The sequence below is a fragment of the Crocodylus porosus genome, unplaced genomic scaffold (assembly GCF_001723895.1).
Source record: "Crocodylus porosus isolate Cpor-Errol unplaced genomic scaffold, CroPor_comp1, whole genome shotgun sequence".
Lineage (NCBI taxonomy): Eukaryota > Metazoa > Chordata > Crocodylia > Crocodylidae > Crocodylus > Crocodylus porosus.
In genome coordinates, this window is record NW_017728886.1 from 61,291,978 (window position 1) to 61,311,887 (window position 19,910).

At 42.9% G+C, this 19,910-nt stretch overlaps 1 protein-coding gene and 1 long non-coding RNA gene across 3 annotated transcripts in view; both read left to right on the forward strand.

The window, feature by feature from the left end:
• CREB5 (cAMP responsive element binding protein 5) overlaps positions 1–19,910 on the forward strand; it is a 356,099-nt gene that overhangs the window by 87,179 nt on the left and 249,010 nt on the right. The gene's annotated exons all lie outside the window — the stretch shown is intronic.
• On the forward strand, positions 6,634–19,408 carry LOC109310272. The gene is made up of 3 exons (XR_002101176.1): positions 6,634–6,802; positions 17,241–17,245; positions 19,394–19,408. It is a non-coding gene; the product is annotated as an uncharacterized LOC109310272 (long non-coding RNA).

Genomic DNA, 19,910 nt, shown 5'->3' on the forward strand with positions numbered 1-19,910 from the left:
CAGTAGTACATGTATATAATTTATAAATAAATAAGTATACATATATTGGGGGTGCATGCTCAAAAATTTTTTACTGATAGGGCTGCGTGATCAAAAAAAGTTTGGAGACCACTGCTCTAGATAGAGCTACAGACCAGGGGGGATCAGGAACAGGGAATAGATCCAACCTTACTTTGCTAGCCAGAGGGGTCTAGAGCAGGCAGCTATAGCTGTATGGGACTGGGATGTAAATGGTCAACCTAACTAGCTCCTGGTTTATGGCTTAGCTATCAGAGGAAGTGGTTCGGGAAGGGACATCAAGAGGTAATGTAGTTGACTTCTCTCCCCAAAGGCAGGATTGTTTCAGTCTTATCCATGGTAGGCAAATATTTATTTAGACTGCACTTAAAAACTTCCAATGACAGAGGCTCCACAGCCTCACTAGGTAATTTGTTCCAGTGCTTAACCATTTTATGGTTAGAAGGTTCCTCCTAGTATCTAACGTAAATCTTCCTTGTTGCAAGCTAAGCCCATTACTTCTTATCCTGTTCCCTGTAGACGTAGAGAATAATTGATTGCCATCTTTATAAAAACCTTTTTTCTATTTGAAGGTTGTTACTAACCTCCCGCCTCAGCCTTTTCTTCCCTAAAATAAATAATATCAGTTCTTCCAATTTTTATTGATGTTTAGTACTCTCCATTGCTTTATCTTACCACCTCACTTCTAGCAATGCATTTATCCTTACATCACTTCTGAGATTGTGAAATGTGTTTATCTTTACTTACAGATAGGAACAAAGTTCCACCCAGACAGCATTTTCAAAAGTACCTAAGCAATTAGATGTTTACTCCCTGCGGAAATCAGTGCAGTGAATAATCAATGAGAGTCAAATATTTTTCCAAAACCTGTTAAGTGCCTATTTGTATCTTTAAGAGTTTAGATTTGAAAGTCTGGCCTGGAGAGATTAGGACCCAGATAAGTAAAGATATTTAAACGTTGGACTCAGAGACAACAGTCTCTTCCACAGATGTACATGTTTATTGCATTGAAAGGCTGATGGTACAATCTGTACATAATTCCTTGCCAGGTGGTATTTTTGTGTTAACTTTTTCTTCTTATCCCGTGGATTTTCTGTGGTTGCTGCAATAGATTTGTATAAGAATTTAGCAACCGATCCTGCATCCCATTTAGTACCTGGGTCCTGTTTGATGAAAGTATTGTTCTGTTGCTTATTTACTGAAATGTATTACAATGGGCTGCATTTCTGTGTAATCGCATGGAATGGCCATGACAATACAGTTCATCACACAGGCTTGTGGAATTATTCAGAGGAATGGGATTTCTCTGAGGCTAGTTGCTGTCAGTGTGGCATCTTACCTTCCTTTAGGCAGACAGTTTACTTATCTTCTTTTGAAGCAAAGGGTTGTGTTCGAATGGGTGTATGGATTTAGGCCCCACATTCTAAATGGTAATCTTATGATTTTTCTGCAGTTTACACCCATTGTATGCAGAAAGGCAGTCTTGGGAATACACATTCTTGATAGAACCTGAACATGTCTTTTAACTATAATCCACCCATCCATCCATTAACCCACAAAGCTCTGATAATATAGTAGCTCACTGGTCTTTACTGTTCCCTTTAATTGTTTCTGCAACAGAGAAGAATCCAAATTCTTGTGTGCACGTGAGAGAGAACGGGGCTGGGTGGTTAGGTAGGGGAAAACTTTATACCAACATTTCTTTCAAAACATTATGGCATGAAAATGTATACCATCAGGTGCTAACTTTAAAGCACAGCTTTCTAATTGCCTGTTCCTATTTCAGTCTGTACTGTGTGGCTGAGAGGATAAACCTTTGTTGTAATGACTTTTTAGACTACCTCTTAGATAGGGCTCCTAAATCTTGGCAATCTCCTTCAAAGTATGCACTCTGCTATTAAACACAAACTCTTCACTCCCCAGAGCCAAACTGTAAGTAGAGTGTAGCGTAATAAGATACTGCTGATATGTTTTAGAGCAAGGTGCACTTTTACTTAATTTATGAAGATAGACATGCTGGTTGAGGGCTTAATCTCAGCTGATAAATCATTTTAGAAAGCCTATTAGAACCAGATGTTGATTCTTTGCATTAACATTGTGTGTCTGTTTCTAGTCTAATAAGACAGGGTTTTTACTCTCTCTTCTCCTCCTCATCTCCCCTAGTTGTGTGTCAACTATTTATCTGGTTAAGTAGTATCACTTGTGTGGGGGCATTTATCTCTTAAAGAGGTATCATTAATAAAGCAAGGTGGAAGGGGGAGAAAAAAGGTTCCAGAATGACCAAGCTGTGTATTTTCAGTCATCTTTGTTTAGCTGGAATAACAAAGCAAGAGTCACAAAACTGAGAACAGGAAACCTATCAATTAAGGTTTTGAAGAACAGAATGGCCTCCCCTCTGCATAAGGTAGTTATTTTGGGCCAGGTGGTTACAATACTGCAGTAAGAGAGCTCCACAAGGGTCTGGGTACATTGACATTTCAGTTACCTCACCTTTCCCTGCTTGAAGAGGTTTGTTGCAGGAACAGGTTCCATGGGTCTCTAATGAGATCCATATTGGTGCAGTTATTCAGTGCCAAGACCTATTTATTACTAATTGGTGCATTCGTTTGCAGATCTTTTCTATTATTTGCTGATTATCCCCCTACACTTCTTATTATCTTGCCAAAATTCAAATACTAATAATTTCATGATTTATTCTTTATTTATAACACTTCTTCCTGCTGAAATGGACATATTTAAAAGCTTTTAAAACAGGAACAGGACTCATGATGACTGGATTTCTTTTACATATATACATAGTGGCCATCTATGTATAGACCTCTCTAGGGACTCTTTAAGCTTTTTAGTTGTGTTCTTGCTTTAGTCCCCTGCAAAAAGACAAGTTTCTTTCTTACTAGATAAACAATGATGCTTGTTGTTATTTGGAAAGAGTATCCATGAAGTATAATGTATAAGTAAGAGCCTTAATTTGTGTCCTAATCCCAAGGAAAATCAAGTTTAAGCCCTCCCCCCACCAGAAATAAACCTGGACACACACATCCTGGGGAGTAAGAGGATTTTCATAGTCAAACAGAAGAGCTCTGAATCTGGAACAGCACAAAAGAAGAAATTAAGAGACCAACTTTAAGTCTTTTATATACTCTTTATTTAGGAATTTATGTTTTCCAATGTCATTTGAAATCAGGGTGAGGCAGGAGCCCAAATACTTTACTCTGTTGTAGAAAAGGGAATAATAGAGAGGAAAGAGCAGCATCTGGAAGAGCAATTTCTAAGACTGAGCCTTAGCAGTGCAGCTAAGCAAAGATAATGACAGAAAAGTTCTGAAATTGATAGATCTCTGAAAAAGAATGCAGGACCTGGGTATCTCATGGTTTAAAGGGAGGTTTTGAAAATATGTGCTTCAAAAGTATGGATTTCAAAGAACTATTTCAAATTCTACATTTTTACACTAGATTCTCTCTGTCTCCTTTCTCCTATGCCCTTACCCCCAACAAATTGGCATACATGGACATGTGTGTGCGCACACAGACACACACACAATCTTTCCTAGAGTAACACAGTCACTTATCAAATGAAGAACAGCTTTCTCCCTCCCCTGACACAAGGGTGACCCAGGAGGAGTGTGACATGGTGTGGTCTCTGGAAAAAGTACGTGTGTCAGTTCATCGTGTGAGTGGAAATGCTGAAGTGCAGATCTGCTTGCCTGTATGGGGTCATGATAGGGGGAAGGGTGTGAGTGGAGAGAGTAGAATGGACTCAACATTACAAAACGTCTGTTTGGAATTTCTACAACCTATTAGTCACAGCAAGCTGCCCTTATTGATTTTAGTAAGAGAGGTCACTTTTAATCCTCTAAAGTGGAAAGAGCCACATGCATGCACTCTACATAGCATGACATAAAAATTGATGTAGCTCTGCATTGGTAGTGTGAAAATTCTGTAACCCTAGATGGATTATTGTCTTGCTTTTCAGTGGGTACGTGCTGTTAACCATAAGACCCTAAGCCGGAATCAGTGTAAAGGGTTCAAAATATTTGAAAAGAGAAGTGCAACCAAAAAACCCCTAATAAAACACATGATTGCAGTAGAAAAGCAGCCCCTGTGGAAATGGGCCATTTCTTTTTAATTTTTTTTCTTTCTTTTTCATCAAGTAAATCAATATTATACAGGAGTTATAATTACCATATAAAAGGATAAGCAAAAAGCTGGCTCTTTCTGATTATGAGGAAAACTTTATCCTGGATCCTGGCCCATGCTAGTTTTGTTTATGTTCTTAGGAGAACTAAACCGTTGAATGCAATTTGAATAGTCCAACTCGAATCAGAAGTGTGTCTCAAAATAAACAGTAAAGATGAACTCCCAGTAGTTCCCTTTCAAGCCCCTGGCCTGTCTTTCTGTCTAATGGTAGTTTGTGGCATCCCATTATTAAAAAAAGATCTTCCTGAGGAGGAAAAGAATGTGTTCAGTAAGGTTAGGAAAAGTAGCATGTGTGTGATGGGCGAAGGGTGGTGGGGTTTTTCTTCCTGTCTGGAGATTAGAAAACCATGCCTGCCATTTTGATTTGATGTTGAATTTTGTTTGGAAACCTGTTCTAGAAGGTCAGCGGGGTTTCTGAGTCTTGGTAAAAATGTACACTCTAATCTTTAGGAATGTTTGTTTGGCTTATCATGGAAGTTTTCCATTCTTTTTTTTTTCTTCCTTTAGTGCTAGCTTCCTAGCTGCTGCTGCTTCTGTTTATTATTGCTTTTTAAAATTTATTCCCAAAGTCAGGCAATTCTCAGCTTCATTCACATTCTGTGACAGTCATTCATTCGCAACGGGTTCTTTTCTGCTAAACCCTAGACACTTCTGCTCTCTTCAACTCTTTCTATTGACTGCACACCTCCTACCCAAGTCCTCTCAAAATTATGAGAGGACAATTCTAATGGCAAGTGTTATATGGCAAGTGTTATATGGTAAGTGTTAACTCAAGTGAGCACCCTTTGGGAAGCAAGAAAAATCTTTTCTTAGCTGAAGCATTCTCTAAGACAGAGGTGATCACTAGACACAATCTGCCAACCCCAGTGAAGAATAGAGGAATATGTTAGTTATCTATGCCTTTGTACATATGCATCAGCATCTATAATAATAATAATAGGCTTATTCGGTCTGTCTGGAGCATTCTGATTAGTTGTTTCAGTAAGCATTGTGATTGGCCACCAAGCCAACCAATCGGAGTGATCCAGACAGACTAAGACTATATATCCTGAGTCATTTCAAGCAGATATGCCTGCAAGTCAGAGCTAATATGAAGCACCAGGGCCCCCTGCCATGGAGTGGGCAGGCTCCTCTGAAGGGGGAAAAAGAAGTGGTGAGAGACTCAATCCTTTTTCTTTTTTTTTTCACCCCTGGAGCCTGCCTGCCTCTCTCGCAGCTAGGGGGCGGGCTGCCGGTGGGCCCTGAGCTGTGGGGGATAGGGAGGAGCCTGCTGCTTCCTTCCACAGTGGTGGCACCCCTTGGGCAGCACCCACTCGCTGGCAACCCACCTGGGCAGCCCCAGTGGGCACCACTGCTGTAGAGGGAAGCATTGGCCTCCCTGCAGCTCAGGGGCTGTGCAACCGCATGGCAACTTGCGCAAGCAGGCTCTGCTGAAGAGAAGGAGAAAAAAGCAGCAAGGGGCCCAATCACTATTTATTATTATTTTTTCTCCCAGCGGGTCATGCAGCCCCTGTGTTGATGGGGGCCCCAGTGCTTCCCGTCGCAGCAGTGGTGCCCCCCAGGCCTGTCCAGGCGGTGTGTCAGCAGCTAGGTGCTGCCTGAGGGGCATTGCCACCGCAGAGGGAAGTACAGGTGTCCCATTCCCTGCAGTTCAGGGTCTGTGCAACCCACCATCTCCCCAGCCCTGGGAGATGCAGGCAAGCTCTGGGAGGAGAAAAAAAATCGGGCCCCTGGCCGCTTTTTTTTTTTGTTTTCCCCCTTAGAGGAGCCTGTCTGCACAGGATGCCACCAGGTCACTCGGCCTCTGAGCTGCAAGGGCGGGCAGTGCTTCCCCCTGCAGTGGCCATGCCCCATGGAGCCACTCAGGCAGGTTGCTAGCTGCGTGAGTGCAGCCCCAGCTTCTAGGCAGCACCCACCAGGTCCAACAGTGCACAGGGCACTGGAAGCCCAGTGTGCTCAGGTAAGCTCAGGCTTGGCAGGCATCCAGTGCCCTGTGTACCACCCTTGCCACCTTTCCACCACCTGGGAACCCCCGGAAATAGGCTGGCTTGGGTGGGCGTGCTGGCAGCTGGAGATGGTGCATGGGGCACTGGAAGCCTGCCAAGCCTGAGCTTTCCTGAGCATGCCCGGACTTCCAGTGACCCGTGCACTGTCCCCGCCGCCCTCTCTGGTCTTATTCTATGACTATAAACAAGTCACAAGGTAAGACTTTTGAGAAAATATGTATTTATATTCCTAAGCCTGTGTTTATACTTGGACCGCTTTATGTAGCCTTTTCTAGGGTGAGAAGTTTTGATTCCATTAAAGTATTCAGTCAAAGCGTAACTAAAAATCCTGTATTTAAAGAAATACTTCATTGCAAATGTTTTGCAGGTTTCAGCTAGTATTAAATAAACCAAAAAAGTAAGAAGAAACTACATATACCCAGTTTCCTCAGCCTTTCCTCCTAAGTCATGTTCTCCAGCCTTCTAACCATTCTCATTCCCCTCTGCTGGACTCTCTCCAAGTTGTCCACATCCTTTCTGTACTGGGAGACCCAAAACTGGACACAGTCCTCCAGATGTGGCCTCATGAGTGCTGAACAGAGGGTTTTAATCCCATGATCTGCTGATAATGCTCCTACTAATGCAGCTCAGTATGTTGTTAGTCTTCTTCACAGCAAGGGCAAACTGTTGGCTTATAGTTAGCTTATTGTCTACTGTAAACGCCATGTCCTTTTCTGTATTGCTGCTGCTTAGCCAGTTGGTCCCAAGTCTGTAGCAGTACATGGGATTCTTCTTTCCATGGGACTTTGCACTTTTCCTTGTTGAACCTCATGCAATTTTTCTTTTGGCCCAGTCCTTCAATTTGTCTAGGTCACTCTAAATCCTAGCCCTACCCTCTAGTATATCTACCACTTCCCCCAGGTTGGTATCATCTGCAGACTTGCTGAGGGTGCACTCCATCCCGTCTTCTACATCACTGATGATATTAAACAAAAGTGGCCCTAGGACCAACCCCTTGGGCATTCCACTTAATGTTAACTGCCAATTACACACTGAACCATTAATGATTACCCTTTGAGGCTGTTGATCCAGCCAGTTTTCTTATCCACCTTACCGTACATTCGTCTAACCTTTACTTCCTTAATTTACTTGTGAGGATGCCGTGGGAGACCATATCAAAAGCCTTGCTAGAATCAAGGTATATCACATCCATTGCTCTTCCAGCATCCACAGAACCAGTCATCTCATCACAGAAAGCACTCAGGTTGATCAGGCATGACTTGCCCTTGGTGAATCCATGCTGACTTTTCCTAATCACCTTCTTCTTAAAGTGCTTAGAAGTAGATTCCTTGAGAATCTGCTCCATGATTTTTCCAAGGACTGAGGTGAGGCTGACTGGTCTGTAGTTCCCTGATCCTTGTTCTTCCCTTTCTTAAAGATATGCATTATATTTGTCATTTTCTGATCATCCAGGATCTCTCTGATCACCACGAGTTTTCAAAGATAATGGCCAGTGGTTCTGCAGTCACACCTGCCAACTCTCTCAGCACCCTTGGGTGCATTGTGTCTGGCCCCATGACCTCATATGTGTCCAGGTATTCTGAATAGTCTATAACCCATTCTTTCTGTTGCCTGCACACCTCCTACCCAAACTGTGCTGTGAAGTGCTGTAGTCTGCAAGCTGATCTTGCCTGTGAAGGGTGAGTAGGTATTGAGTACTTCAGGCTTTTCAGCATCACCAAGTTGCCTCCCCAATTCAGTAAGGGATTCACACTTTCCCTGATTTTCCCTTGGTGCTAGCATACTTGCAGAAATCCTTCTTTTTACCTTTCATGTTTCTTGTTAGCTACAACTCCATTTGCACTTTGGCCTTCCTGATTTCATCCCTGCATGCCTAAGCAATACTCTTATACACATCCCTAGTCATTTGTCCAGGTTTCCACATCTTGTAAGCTTCCTTTTTGTGTTTTAGCTCATTGAAGAGTTCTCTGTTAAGGCAAGCTGACCTTCTGCCATATTTGTGCATTGGGATGGTTCATTCCTGTGCCCTCAGTAAGGTTTCTGTAAAGTACAGCTAACTCTCCTGGACTCCTTTCCCTTTCAGACTGGCTTCCAAGATGAACCGTCCCTCAGTTCCCTGAGTGAGTAGCAGTCTGCTTTTCTGAAGTCCAGGGTTCTTACTCTGCTGCTCTCCTTCCTTCCTTCCCTGGGGATCCTGAATCCAGTCATCTTGTGGTTGCTGCTGCTCAAATTGCCATTCATTGCCATATTCCCCACCAATTCTTTCCTCTATGTGAGCTGCAGGTCAAGAGCACAACCCCAGTTGACCTCTCCAAAACCTGCACCAGGAAACTGTCCCTAGCTCTCTCCAAAAACTTACTGGATTGACTGTGCACTGCTGGATTACCCTCTCAGCAAATGTCAGGGTGATTGAAATCCCCCATGAGAACCAGGGCTTGTGATTTGGAAACTTCCACTAACTGTTTGAAGAAAGCCTCATCCTCCTGATCTGGTAGTCTATAGCAGACACCCACAACAATATCACCCATACTGCTCTCCCCTCTGACCCCAACCCAGAGACATTTAACAGGCCTGTCTCCAGTTTCATACTGGAACGCTGTGCATTCATACAGTTCTTCTACATAAAGAGCAACTCCTCCTCCTCTTTTCCCCTGCCTGTCCTTCCTAAACAGTTTGTACCCATCCATGGTAGTACTCCAGTCATGTAAGCTATTCCACCATGTCTCTGTTCTGTGACTGTGAGAGGACTTCCAGTTCTTGCTTGTTTCTAAGGCTCCATGAATTAATTCATGTACAGACACCTGAGGCAACTAGTCAATTGCCATACTTTCTCAGGAAGAATGAGGAATGCCCCTCCCCCCTTTGCTCCCTTCTGCTTGTGCCTCTTTCAGGTTTTCTGCCTCCCCAATTACCTCAGGTCTTTGGTCTCCATCCCCCAGTAAAACTAGTTTAAAGCCCTCCTCACTAGGTTAGAGAGCCTGTCTATGAAGATGCACTTCCTTTTCTTTGTCAGATGGCTCCTATCTCTTCCTAGCAGTCCTCCTTCTTGGAACAACATCCTGTTGTCAAATAGCCAAAGCCTTGCTCATGACACCATCTGTACAGTCATGCGTTGATCTGCAGGATGTACCCACTTTTTCCGAGGCCTTTCCCCTTGATCAGAAGGATCAAGAAGAACACCACCTAAGTCCATGTCCCCTTTACCCTGATATCTAGAGTCCTGTAGTCATATCTGATGTGTTCAAGGTTGCCTCTGGTAGTATCACTGGTGCCCACAGGGGTAAGAAGCATGGGGCAGTAGTCAGAGGGCTGGGTGAATCTCAGTAATCCTTCCATAACATAGATTTCAGAGACATTAGAGGGTGGATGGGATCTCATGAGATCATCAAGTCCAGCCCCCCTGCCAGAGGCAGGAAGTCTGCAGGGATCAAATTATCCCAGCAAGGTAAACATCCAAATACCTTTTGAATGAGTCCAGAGTAGGTGCTTGCATCAGCTCTAGGGGAGTCCAGGCTCTAGGCAAGCAGCAAACCACCTGGAAGATGTAAGCCTGGCAGATGGATGCCTCCATTAACCACAGAAGAAAGTCTCCAGTCACCACCACCTCTTCCTCTTGGTGTCAGTCATCTCAGTCCTGCCAACTTTGGGGATGCCTGGCCTGGCCTTCTCCACCAAATGGATGTGTTTCGTCCCCTCTGTTGTTAGGACTCCATATGTGTTCTCTAGGCAAGCCACTGCAGGTAGGGATTAAAACTTTTGCTTGCTGCCAAAGGTCACAAGCTTCCAGCTTTCACCTTCCTGGGAGTCCAAGTCCTCTTTCTTCTCTAGGATTGCCTCTGGCAGTCCTCCTTCACAGTCCTAGAAGTCTCCTCCAGCATTGAATTGATGAACTCCTCATGGCAGAGGATGCTTTGGAGCTTCACAACCTCCTCCTGTAACTCTTTTGCCTGCTCCCTGAGGGACACCACCAGAAGGCACTGCTTACATCAGAGGCACTCCCCCACCTGGCTGTCACTGGAGAGAATCTGCAAGTCACAGTCTGCACAGAGCCAAACCATAACCTGCATGGAAGTTTTGACAGTGGGTGGTCCTGCCAGGACAGAGACCTCAGGTGCAAGCAGGGGAAGAGCTGGCAGTGGCTCTGGCATTATGTGGCCTAGACGTTACACTTATTGCATCTGAAGTGTGCAAAAAGCACTTTACAGCTGTAACAGAACAGACATTCATAGTTCATAAAGTGCTTTAAAAATGGCGGATCCTGCTCTAAGTTAATCCTGGATGGATGTGGTATCAGACTAAAGTGCTTAAGGTTAGAGTGCTTTATTAAGTGACTGTATCACATCCCATCCCAAGTCAGGGTAGGTTACATTTCCCCAGAAGCCGAGGGGTTCCTTGTTGGGTGGCTTGTTAACCTCAGCCAGTGCTCATCTGCCCTGGGAAAGCACCAACCCATCCCCATCCCCAGGTTGTCAGAAAAGACTGTCTCCTTTCTGCATGGCTGAGTCAAGACTGCTGGGTTGGGTCTTGGGAGCAGATGGGCTGGGTCCTCACGGCTGAGGGGCTCTGTTCTCCCACCCCCAGTTTCCAGCAAGGTGAAAAGCTAAGCCAGGCAGCCTCATGCTGCAACTCCTGGCTACAACTGTCAAGAGGGGTGGGTGGGGGAGGGAGCCCCCTGCCATGGGGACCTGGCCTGGCCTTCCCATGACCTCACCCAGCAATTTGGGGAGTGGGGGGTGCTATATGGCACAGGGGCTCCCACCCTGTCAAGTTCTTGAAAGCTGCATCCAAGAGCTGCAGCTCAGAGCCATGAACAGCTTTTCACCATGGCAGGAACTGGGGGTGGAGGAATACATTCCCTTTGCTGCATGGTCCTGACCCAGCAAGCTGTGGGAGAGCCTTCATTGCAGGTGGACTCCATTTCTCCCCCCGCCCCCCATGTCTTCCTCATCTCTTTCCCAGATGCTACTGGCAGTGGCAGGAAAGGGGAGACCTCAGCCAGTGCGGGAAGGCTCCAAGCTTCCCTCACCAAATGGCAAATGTCTGTTTAGTTTGCTCCTGCTCTAGCTTACAGTGCTTTAAGTAAAGTGCAATAATTAGAGTGCTTCCTCCAGGGACTTTTTGAATGTCTGTTCTTAGCTGTGACGTCCTCTGGTCATCTCTCTGGGTCTCTGAAATCTGCTGTGTGTCTCTTCCTGCCCCCCCTCTCCAAGTAGACCTTCCCTGTAAACTCCCCTGAAAGCTGGCCTGTTTGCTGCTTCTTGATCCTAAAAGGGAAATCAACCTTGGTTTTATATGTTTGGGTTTTAGATGAGTCTTAAACATCTTTTCTATTTTTAAAAATATTGTTGTTTGCATATTTTATTGGATATATATGTTAATGTGGGACCTAGTTATTCAGGTGCTTTTTTAACATCTAGCATAATTTTCCATTGGAAAACATTACAATTAAATACCAGCTAAAGCCCTTCTTATACCCCTTTCATACATGCATGAAATCTTGTGAAATATTTTAAATGTTTTTCTAATACAAGGGAGTATATCAGGTTTTTTCAGTGGTTTCAGAAAAGCCCTTACTTCCCATCTTCATCCACATTCATTTTACCAACAAAATCTCCAGTTTGGTCAAGTATAAATGCTGATTTATACAGCAAAAGGGGAAAAAGCTCCTGGAATGTTTATTATATTGCTTTATAATGTGCAGAAGAACTCACACCGTTGCTTTGCTGAATAGTGACCTGAACTCCTTTCAGGTAAATTTTTATTTTGTTCCCATTTTCTTCTCTTTTTTGCATCCTTTCTCAGCCAGTTAAGCATGTGTCTGCATGCTTTGCTGAAGTGAGAACAAAGTCCACCCCTAATCAGCAAAGCACTTGTGTATGTTTAAGTCCTATTGACTTCAATACTTAACTTTAGACATGTGTGTAAGTGCTTTGCTGAATACTGGTAGCCTGTTAAATCAGGACTTCAGCTTGGAGACTTTGATAATATATTGGCACCGCTGTATTGTAGACAACTTAATATTCAGTCATTGAGTGACTTTAATCTTTCATTTAAAAATTAGTAACAAAAGGCTCATCTTCTTTTCCTGAAAAAACTAGACCTTTTATTCATGCTAATAAAAATGTGTATTTTGTTACATGAAATTATATAATACTGGAATTTAACGTTAAGATGTACAAGGCTAGTGAAATTTTCTGTAAGAAATAAAGTTTCCTTATTTCTCATAAATGTATTCTGAAAAATAAGCAATTTGTATTTATGTCTTAAAAATAACTCAGTTGCTAGAAGCACCCATAAATACACTGGACCGTACTTGTCATCTATGTCTCTCTTTTTCATTTGTGATGAATATCTCCATTATTTGTTTTTTTTCCCCCCAAACTTGAAATTAACATGGCATTGTGTGCTTAAAAAAACAAAACCAAGGGCAGATGAGTCTAGTAAAGTTGTAAATTAAATAATTCTATGGACCAAATCATGGATGAGCATCCATGTAATATGGGAGGAAAGAGGACATAAGGCTCTGTTGCATTGGCTATTGACATCTTAGGGAAATAGTGGCTGGAATTTCCATAACTGGAGATTTTCAAGAAGAGGCTGGATAAGCATTGGTTAGGGATGATCTAGGAGTTACGTCTGGAGTGCTCTATAAATGCAACAGTTAGAAGCCCAGAAACCCTCATCTTCCCTTTCCTGCATATACATGGATTGTTGGGAAAGCAAAAGAGCTCTGCAGCCTGAAGCAGATGGATGTTGGAGAGGGCTATTTAGCAGCAAAAGAATAAACAGAGCTCCACAATCTGACCTAGTTATGAAAGAAGATAAAAAAACTAGGATAACACGTATAGAGGGGATATTGAAAGAGGCATTCTGGATGTCCAGTAAGAAGGTGTGATAATTTTTGTATACTTGCTGTCCTTAGAGTAGGGACCAGGATGAAGGTATTTGGGATTTCCCATGCTTCTTGGCTATGCTGGTTGCCATATGGGGCTGGGAAGGATTTTTCCCCCCGACTTCTGCTACACATATAGGGGTTTCTGGGGTCTTTTTGCCTTCCTCAGAATCATTGGGTATTGGCTGCAGCCAAGGGTGGGGATTTCTACTTGGGTGTGCCAATACTCCTACTGTAACTAAGACCCCTAAGTTCCTGGTTATGTTTGTCTTGCCCCTCTGGTCAGGGTCAGGCCAATTGCCACATTTGGGATCAGGAAAGGATCTTACCCCATGGTCAAATTTATGTGGACTATGGGGATTTTTGCCTTCCCCTCTAGCAGGGGACATTGTCTACTTCCTTGGATCTCTTGAGCATATTTTAACAACCCTTGAAGCAGCAAGGACACTGTCATTGTTCCCATGCTTTACCTATGGAGGTTAGGGTGCTATGCCTTGTAGCTGTGTGACAGGGTTCATAGATTCATAGACATTAGGGGCTGGAAGAGACTGTGGAAGATCATTGAGTCCAGCCCCTCTGCCATAGGCAGGAAGTCTGCTGGGGTCAAATGAGCCCCACCAGATAAGCATCCAAATGCTATTTGAATGAGTCCAGAGCAGGTGCTTGCACCACCTCTGGGGGGGAGTTTGTTCCAGACCCTGGACACTCAGACTGTAAAGCAGTTTTTCCTTATGTCCAGTCTAAATTGGCCTTCCAGAAGTTTGTGGTCATTATACCTTGTTATCTCTTGGGGAGCCCTGGTGAACAACTGTTCTCCCAGATCCTAGTGCACCCCACTTATGTACTTATAGGCTGCCACCAAGTCCCCCCTGAGCCTTCTCTTCTTCAGGCTGAAGAGTCCCATGTCCCTCAGCCTCTCCTCGTAAGGCTTGCTCTCTTGGCCTTTGATCATGTGGGTGGCTCTCCTCTGGACTCTCTCAAGCTTATAAACATCCCTTCTGAAGTGAGGAGCCCAAAGCTGGATGCAATCCTCCAGCTGCAGCCTCACCAAGGCCGAGTAGAGCAGGAGGATGACGTCCCTGGTTTTGCTTGAGATGCATCAGTGGATGCATGCCAGAGTTTGATTTGCTTTGCTGGCCACAGCATCACATTGGTGGCTCATGTTCGCTTTGTGGTTAATCAAGACCCCCAAGCCTTTTTCATTTATGGTGCTAGTGAGCATAGCACTGTTAAGCTTATAAGTATGATGCTGGTTTTTCCTCCCAAGATAGAGCGCCCTACATTTCTCTGCATTAAATGCCATCAGTTTTTGGTCCACCCACCTTAAGAGCCTGTCCAGGTCAGTCTATATCCCCAACCTGTTCTCCACTGTGACTGCCTTCCCCCATAGTTTAGTGTCATCCACAAATTTTGCCAGTCCACATCTGACACCCAAATCCAGGTCATTAATGAAAATGTTGAAAGAGTACTGGCCTGCGTACTGAGCCCTAAGGGACACGGCAAGTCACCTCATGTCATGTTGATTTGCAGCCATCAACCAGTACTCTTTGGGCCAGTTCTGACTGTGAGATGTTTGAGGCTGCAGTTTTCCAGCTTAGCCATGAGGACATCATGGGAGACCAAATTAAAGGTCTTGAAATCTAGATATATGACATCAACCTCATCTCCCTTGTCCAGGCAATGCATCACTTGGTCATAGAAGGAGATAAGGTTGGTCAGGCAAGACCTTCCAGCAACAAACCCATGTTGGCTGGCACTAAGAAAATTGCCTTCCATTAGCCTGCTTCTAATGGAACTCTTGATAATCTTCTCCAGGATCTTTCCAGGGATGGATATCAAACTGATTGTTCTTTAATGCCCTGGGTCTTCCTTCCTTTCTTGAAGATTGGGACCACATTGGCTATTTTACAGTCCTCCAGTACCTCTCCCAAGTGCCACAAGTTCTCAAATATCTTTACCATAGGGCATGCTGTGATGTCCTGAAGGAGCTTGCAGACTCTTGGTTGCATACCGTCTGAGCCTGCAGACTTATGGGTGTCAAGTCTTTTGAGGTGTTCCCCCACTTGATTTATGTAAATTGTGATCTCATCTCCCACCCCCTGGATGCTTTGCATCCTGTCTGACAGGGTGACCCCTTTGGATGGGTGGAAGACCAATGCAAAGTAATCCGTTAGGAGATTAGCCTTTTCCTGAGTCTCAGTCATCAGCTTCCCCATTTGATTTAGCAGGGGTCCAGTGTTGCCTTTGTTCTTCCTCTGACTTCCCACATATCTGAAAAAGGACTTCTTGTTGTCCTTGATTCCCATGGCTAGCCTGAGTTTGATGTCTGCCTTGGCTTTTCTGGTCAGCTCTTTACAGGTACAGGCTAGGGCTGTGAGGTTCTCCTTGGTGATGACTCCCATTTTCCATCTGGTGTATGCTTCTCTTTTTAGCTTCAGGAGGTCTAAAAGTTCCCTACTGAGCCAAGGGGGCACCCCAGCCTGCTGACTTAATTTCCTTCAGGGGAGGATGGACTCTCCTTGTGCTTTGATTTTGTAGTTTTAGCAATCAGTTAGACACACATTTTTATGGAATGGTTTAGATAGGGATGATCCTGCCTCAAGCACAGGGTTGAACTAAATGACCTCCAAAGGTTCCTTCCAGCCCTATGATTCTATGAAGTGGGAGGGAAAATACTTACAAAGTACTATATTCTCTCACATATGACATACCCCAGGATATAATACCTTGTTTTTGAAAGACAGAATGAAGAAAAAAAGATTTTTTCAGAGTTATGGATGCATAGAGCAGTAACAAAGCCTAATCTTTATCTGACTTACCCTCCATTTCTTACTTAACTAAACCTGAAACCCTGGCTGCTGCTAAAAACTAGTCTCCATGTATGGATCAATGATTTTGAAAAGAGCTAAAGAGCCTCTAGGGTTATGAAATAGGAAGAGAGAGAGACCAGAAGCAGCTAGCATACAGCAAAATTGCCCTATGGAAGGCTGGCTTTATTAATGGAACATCGAGACCATTAATAACTCTGGAGTGAAAAACAATGAGCCATTAATTAATGAGCCATTAATTCAACTGATTCCTTCGCCTGCCTGAATGGTAATGCCATAGCTGCTGCACTGTGGAGCAAGAATCAAAAAGAAAAATGCTTCTATTCCAGACAGATAATCAGTTTCCCTGCTTGCTATACACAGTCCAGTTGGAAACAGGGAGTGATTTTGGTTTGGAATTGTACATGTTGCATACAAGAAAATATAGTACAGGCAAACCCCACTTAGTGCTCTTAATTGGTTCCTGAAAAAACGAGTGTTAAGTGAAACTGAAAGTATTTGACGATCCAGGATGGCGATTGCAATTGTTTTTAATGACCCAAAACAGCGACTGCGAGTGTTATAATAAAACTCACTGAGCGCTAAGAGAAATTGGGTATTAATTTTAATGAGTGTTAGCGAAACAGCATTAAGCTGTGTCTTTTAACCCCTCAAAAACGTGACAGGTGTAAATCAACTTCCTGAAAATATCTTAGCTGGTGATGATGGCAGTCTGGACAAAATGAGTATATTCTTACTTTTGGTGGGAGTAGTGTTGTTGAAATGTCAAATACAATTTTAAAATCAAAATTCCATCTTTTTTTAAGATAAATGTTTATAAGATTTTCTAGATTTTCTTTTTTTAAAAATTGCTTGGGTTTCTTCCTTTTTTTCAATATTTAGTTCTTTTTGTGCCATCTCAAGAACAGCTAATCTGTATCTCCTACTTGAATAGCATTATCCTGACAACATGGCGTCGAAAGGAATCTAGACAGCAGGCCTTTTAATAATGGGGCCCTCCTGCCTCAGGGCCCCAGGAATATGAATGCCCTGAAAAAATGTGCTCTAATCCAAATGCCCTTCATATTATCGTCTCCCTATCCAATTTACTAGAAGATTTCCCACTGGGTCTTGGCTTGTTCCCAAGTAAGAATGTAATCTTTAAAAGATTACACTGCATAATGAAGGGACAAGGAGGTCTTTATTAACTGGAATGGGGAGTCACTTGCTATGAAGGAGGACAAATGGATGGACTGTATCTGTGTTCTTCAGCAATGCACTTTACCCCTTTCTTGTCTTTTAATGATTGGGTGACAGATAGGGAATGTATAACCACTGCAACTATGCTGGAGAAAAAAAATTAATGTTGGTTATGACTAAGGCAATTACTTACAACATGGTGGTTTACATGCTATACATGCTATATTGTCAACAAGATTAAATAATTTAGTGCAACCGCATCTTAAATATTACCTTCTTTTTTCTCAGTTCATCCATTCAGTGTTGATGTCCTTGAAGGAATACTGATACAGTATGAAAGACCTGAGAAATTAAATAGGCAATATTATCTTTTATATATTTTGTATGGGCCATATCTGGGTCCCAGGAACTTGATTTCAGTGGAGTTGTGCTGATCTTTGAGACCTGAGGACCTAAACTCTTGTTTGAAGGGTGGTACTTCTATAAAGATAATTTCAAAAAGGAAAATTAAAAAATAAATTTACAAAGCAGTCAAATGTCTGATGGTGTAAATCCAATAGTTAACAGCCTTTGCGATTTTGCCTTTAGGCTTAAACAACTGAATTTGTTAATGCTGTCTTCTCCTTTATTAAATGTCTTTCAAAATTGTTGTTTAATAGAGATTACAACTAAAATTAAGCTAGTTGCCAGGACATTGTCAGGAAATTTTTTTTCACCTACTACTGAATTCTGGCACAGTCCTGGGACCTCTGAGGCCTGAGGCATAACTTCTATCTCTCACTTCTGACAGGTCATAGCCAAACCTGCACCCAGGAGAAGTTATTTCCAATAGTATAGACTGTGTGTACACATGGATATCAAGCTTTTGCAGAACCACTGATTTCTTTGTTTGTTACCTTCCAATGACTAGAAAATTTAACCTTTGATGACTTCAGAAGAATGGCATATAATGAGACTAAGAATTAGCTGGAATGAGACAAAAATAGAAAGAAATGTACTTAGAACAACCTGTGTCTGAAACTTGTGCTAAGGCTGGATTTGCCTGAAATTAGTCTATATTTTCTATATTTGTATTTAATAGAACATACAGCTTGTAGAAAAACAATATTAAAAAAAATCAGCTTTAGCAAAAGTGTTCATGTAAGTCAAATAGTCTTACAGAGGACAAACACAGTGTTACTTGTGGGCTCCAAGACTCAGACATTTTGCTTTTGCTGTTTACTGTTCGCTTGAGTGTGAAATGAGCATCTGAGGCAATTTTTTCCCTCTTTGTTATTCTGGAATTGGGAGACGTTAGTACTTTGGAAAAATAAAAAGGATAAAATGATTGTGTTTATATTCCGTTTTAATAATCCCATCATTGTCTTCAGGCTAATAACATTGTTTTCTGATTTTAGCTACATGTCTCCCTGGCAGATAGGGATTCCTTTCCATTCCCTGATTTGCTTGTGTTACATTTGGAACATATGGACAAGATCTAGAAGTAACAGCTTGCTAGTAATCTCTGTAATGACTCATCCTCACCCTGCATATGACTCACTCTTCCCCTTCATGTGAGGGCTCAAACTCAGGAGTACTCCCCCTCACCTGCAGCAGGATGATTCATCCAATACACCTGTGAATTGATTGGCTAGCCCATTTTTGACTCCCATTCTTCCATCCCATGAAAGAGCTGAGAAGCTGCTCAGCCCTTAAAGGGTTTGTATGGAAGCAGCAACAATCTGCTCAGCATCATCTATCCATGACTCAGACTATGCACTCATCTAATACTTGACTGTAACAGCCTGAACCACTGACTACAACATTAAGTCTTTTCTTTCATCTGATATTTGGCCTTGCCACCTCTCTTCCAAAAGTTTCTTAACCAGGTTTATCTCTAGTGTACTATATCTGCTGAATACCATAGAGGTATGTGAGGGATTGATTTGTCCTCTTTTGTGTAATGACCATATATTCGTCCACTTAGATTATGGAAACTTTAGTGTTTTCTTCAAAGAGGAGACATAAAACAAGAGTCAATCCTGGGTTCTGCCAGCACTATCAGCATACTGCAGTCCTAGCAGTGTCAGATCTACTTACTTGGAAAATCTGGTAGTATGGTAATGGATAGGAGCCTGCAGCTCACAAATGCAGTCTCAATAGTGGGAGGAGCTGGGTGGGGGTAGGGTGTGACTTGAGTGCTTGGCAGGATTCCTGTGAAGTCCTACATCCAACATAACAGCTTCAAGGGAATGCAGTTTGCCCTTAATTCAGGAGGGAGGGGAAAGATTAAAGAATAACTTCCCTTCATTCCAGATACCTGGAATATTAACCTGTCTCTCAGACATACACCTGGATTCCACTCCTGGATAAAAGGAGAGTTATTGATTTCTCTTCATCTGCCAGGTGCCTGAGCATCTTGCGAAAAATCTTGCCTCACAGCATGGACCAGGGCATTAATTGCGTTCTGTAAGGCACTGTGGTCTAGTAGAAATTTTGCAAGCAATTCTTATACAGAAGTATGTGCACTTGTGTGTGCTCACTCCCCCTGGTAATAAGACACTGGCACATAAGTGAGTTTTCCTGCTACTGTATTTTTAACTGCTTCAAAGACAAAGGCATAACATTCTCCTAGCTATACAAAATACTGCTGTAATGTAATCTGTTACTATTAGTAATTTCATAAGGCACTGCAGCCAAACAGAGTAGTATCCCCTGAACCCAAAGATGGAAAGAAATCCTTAGTTTATTCTGTGTAAATTTTAAATATGCAAAATGTATACATGGAAATTATTATCATAAGTGCCTTTTT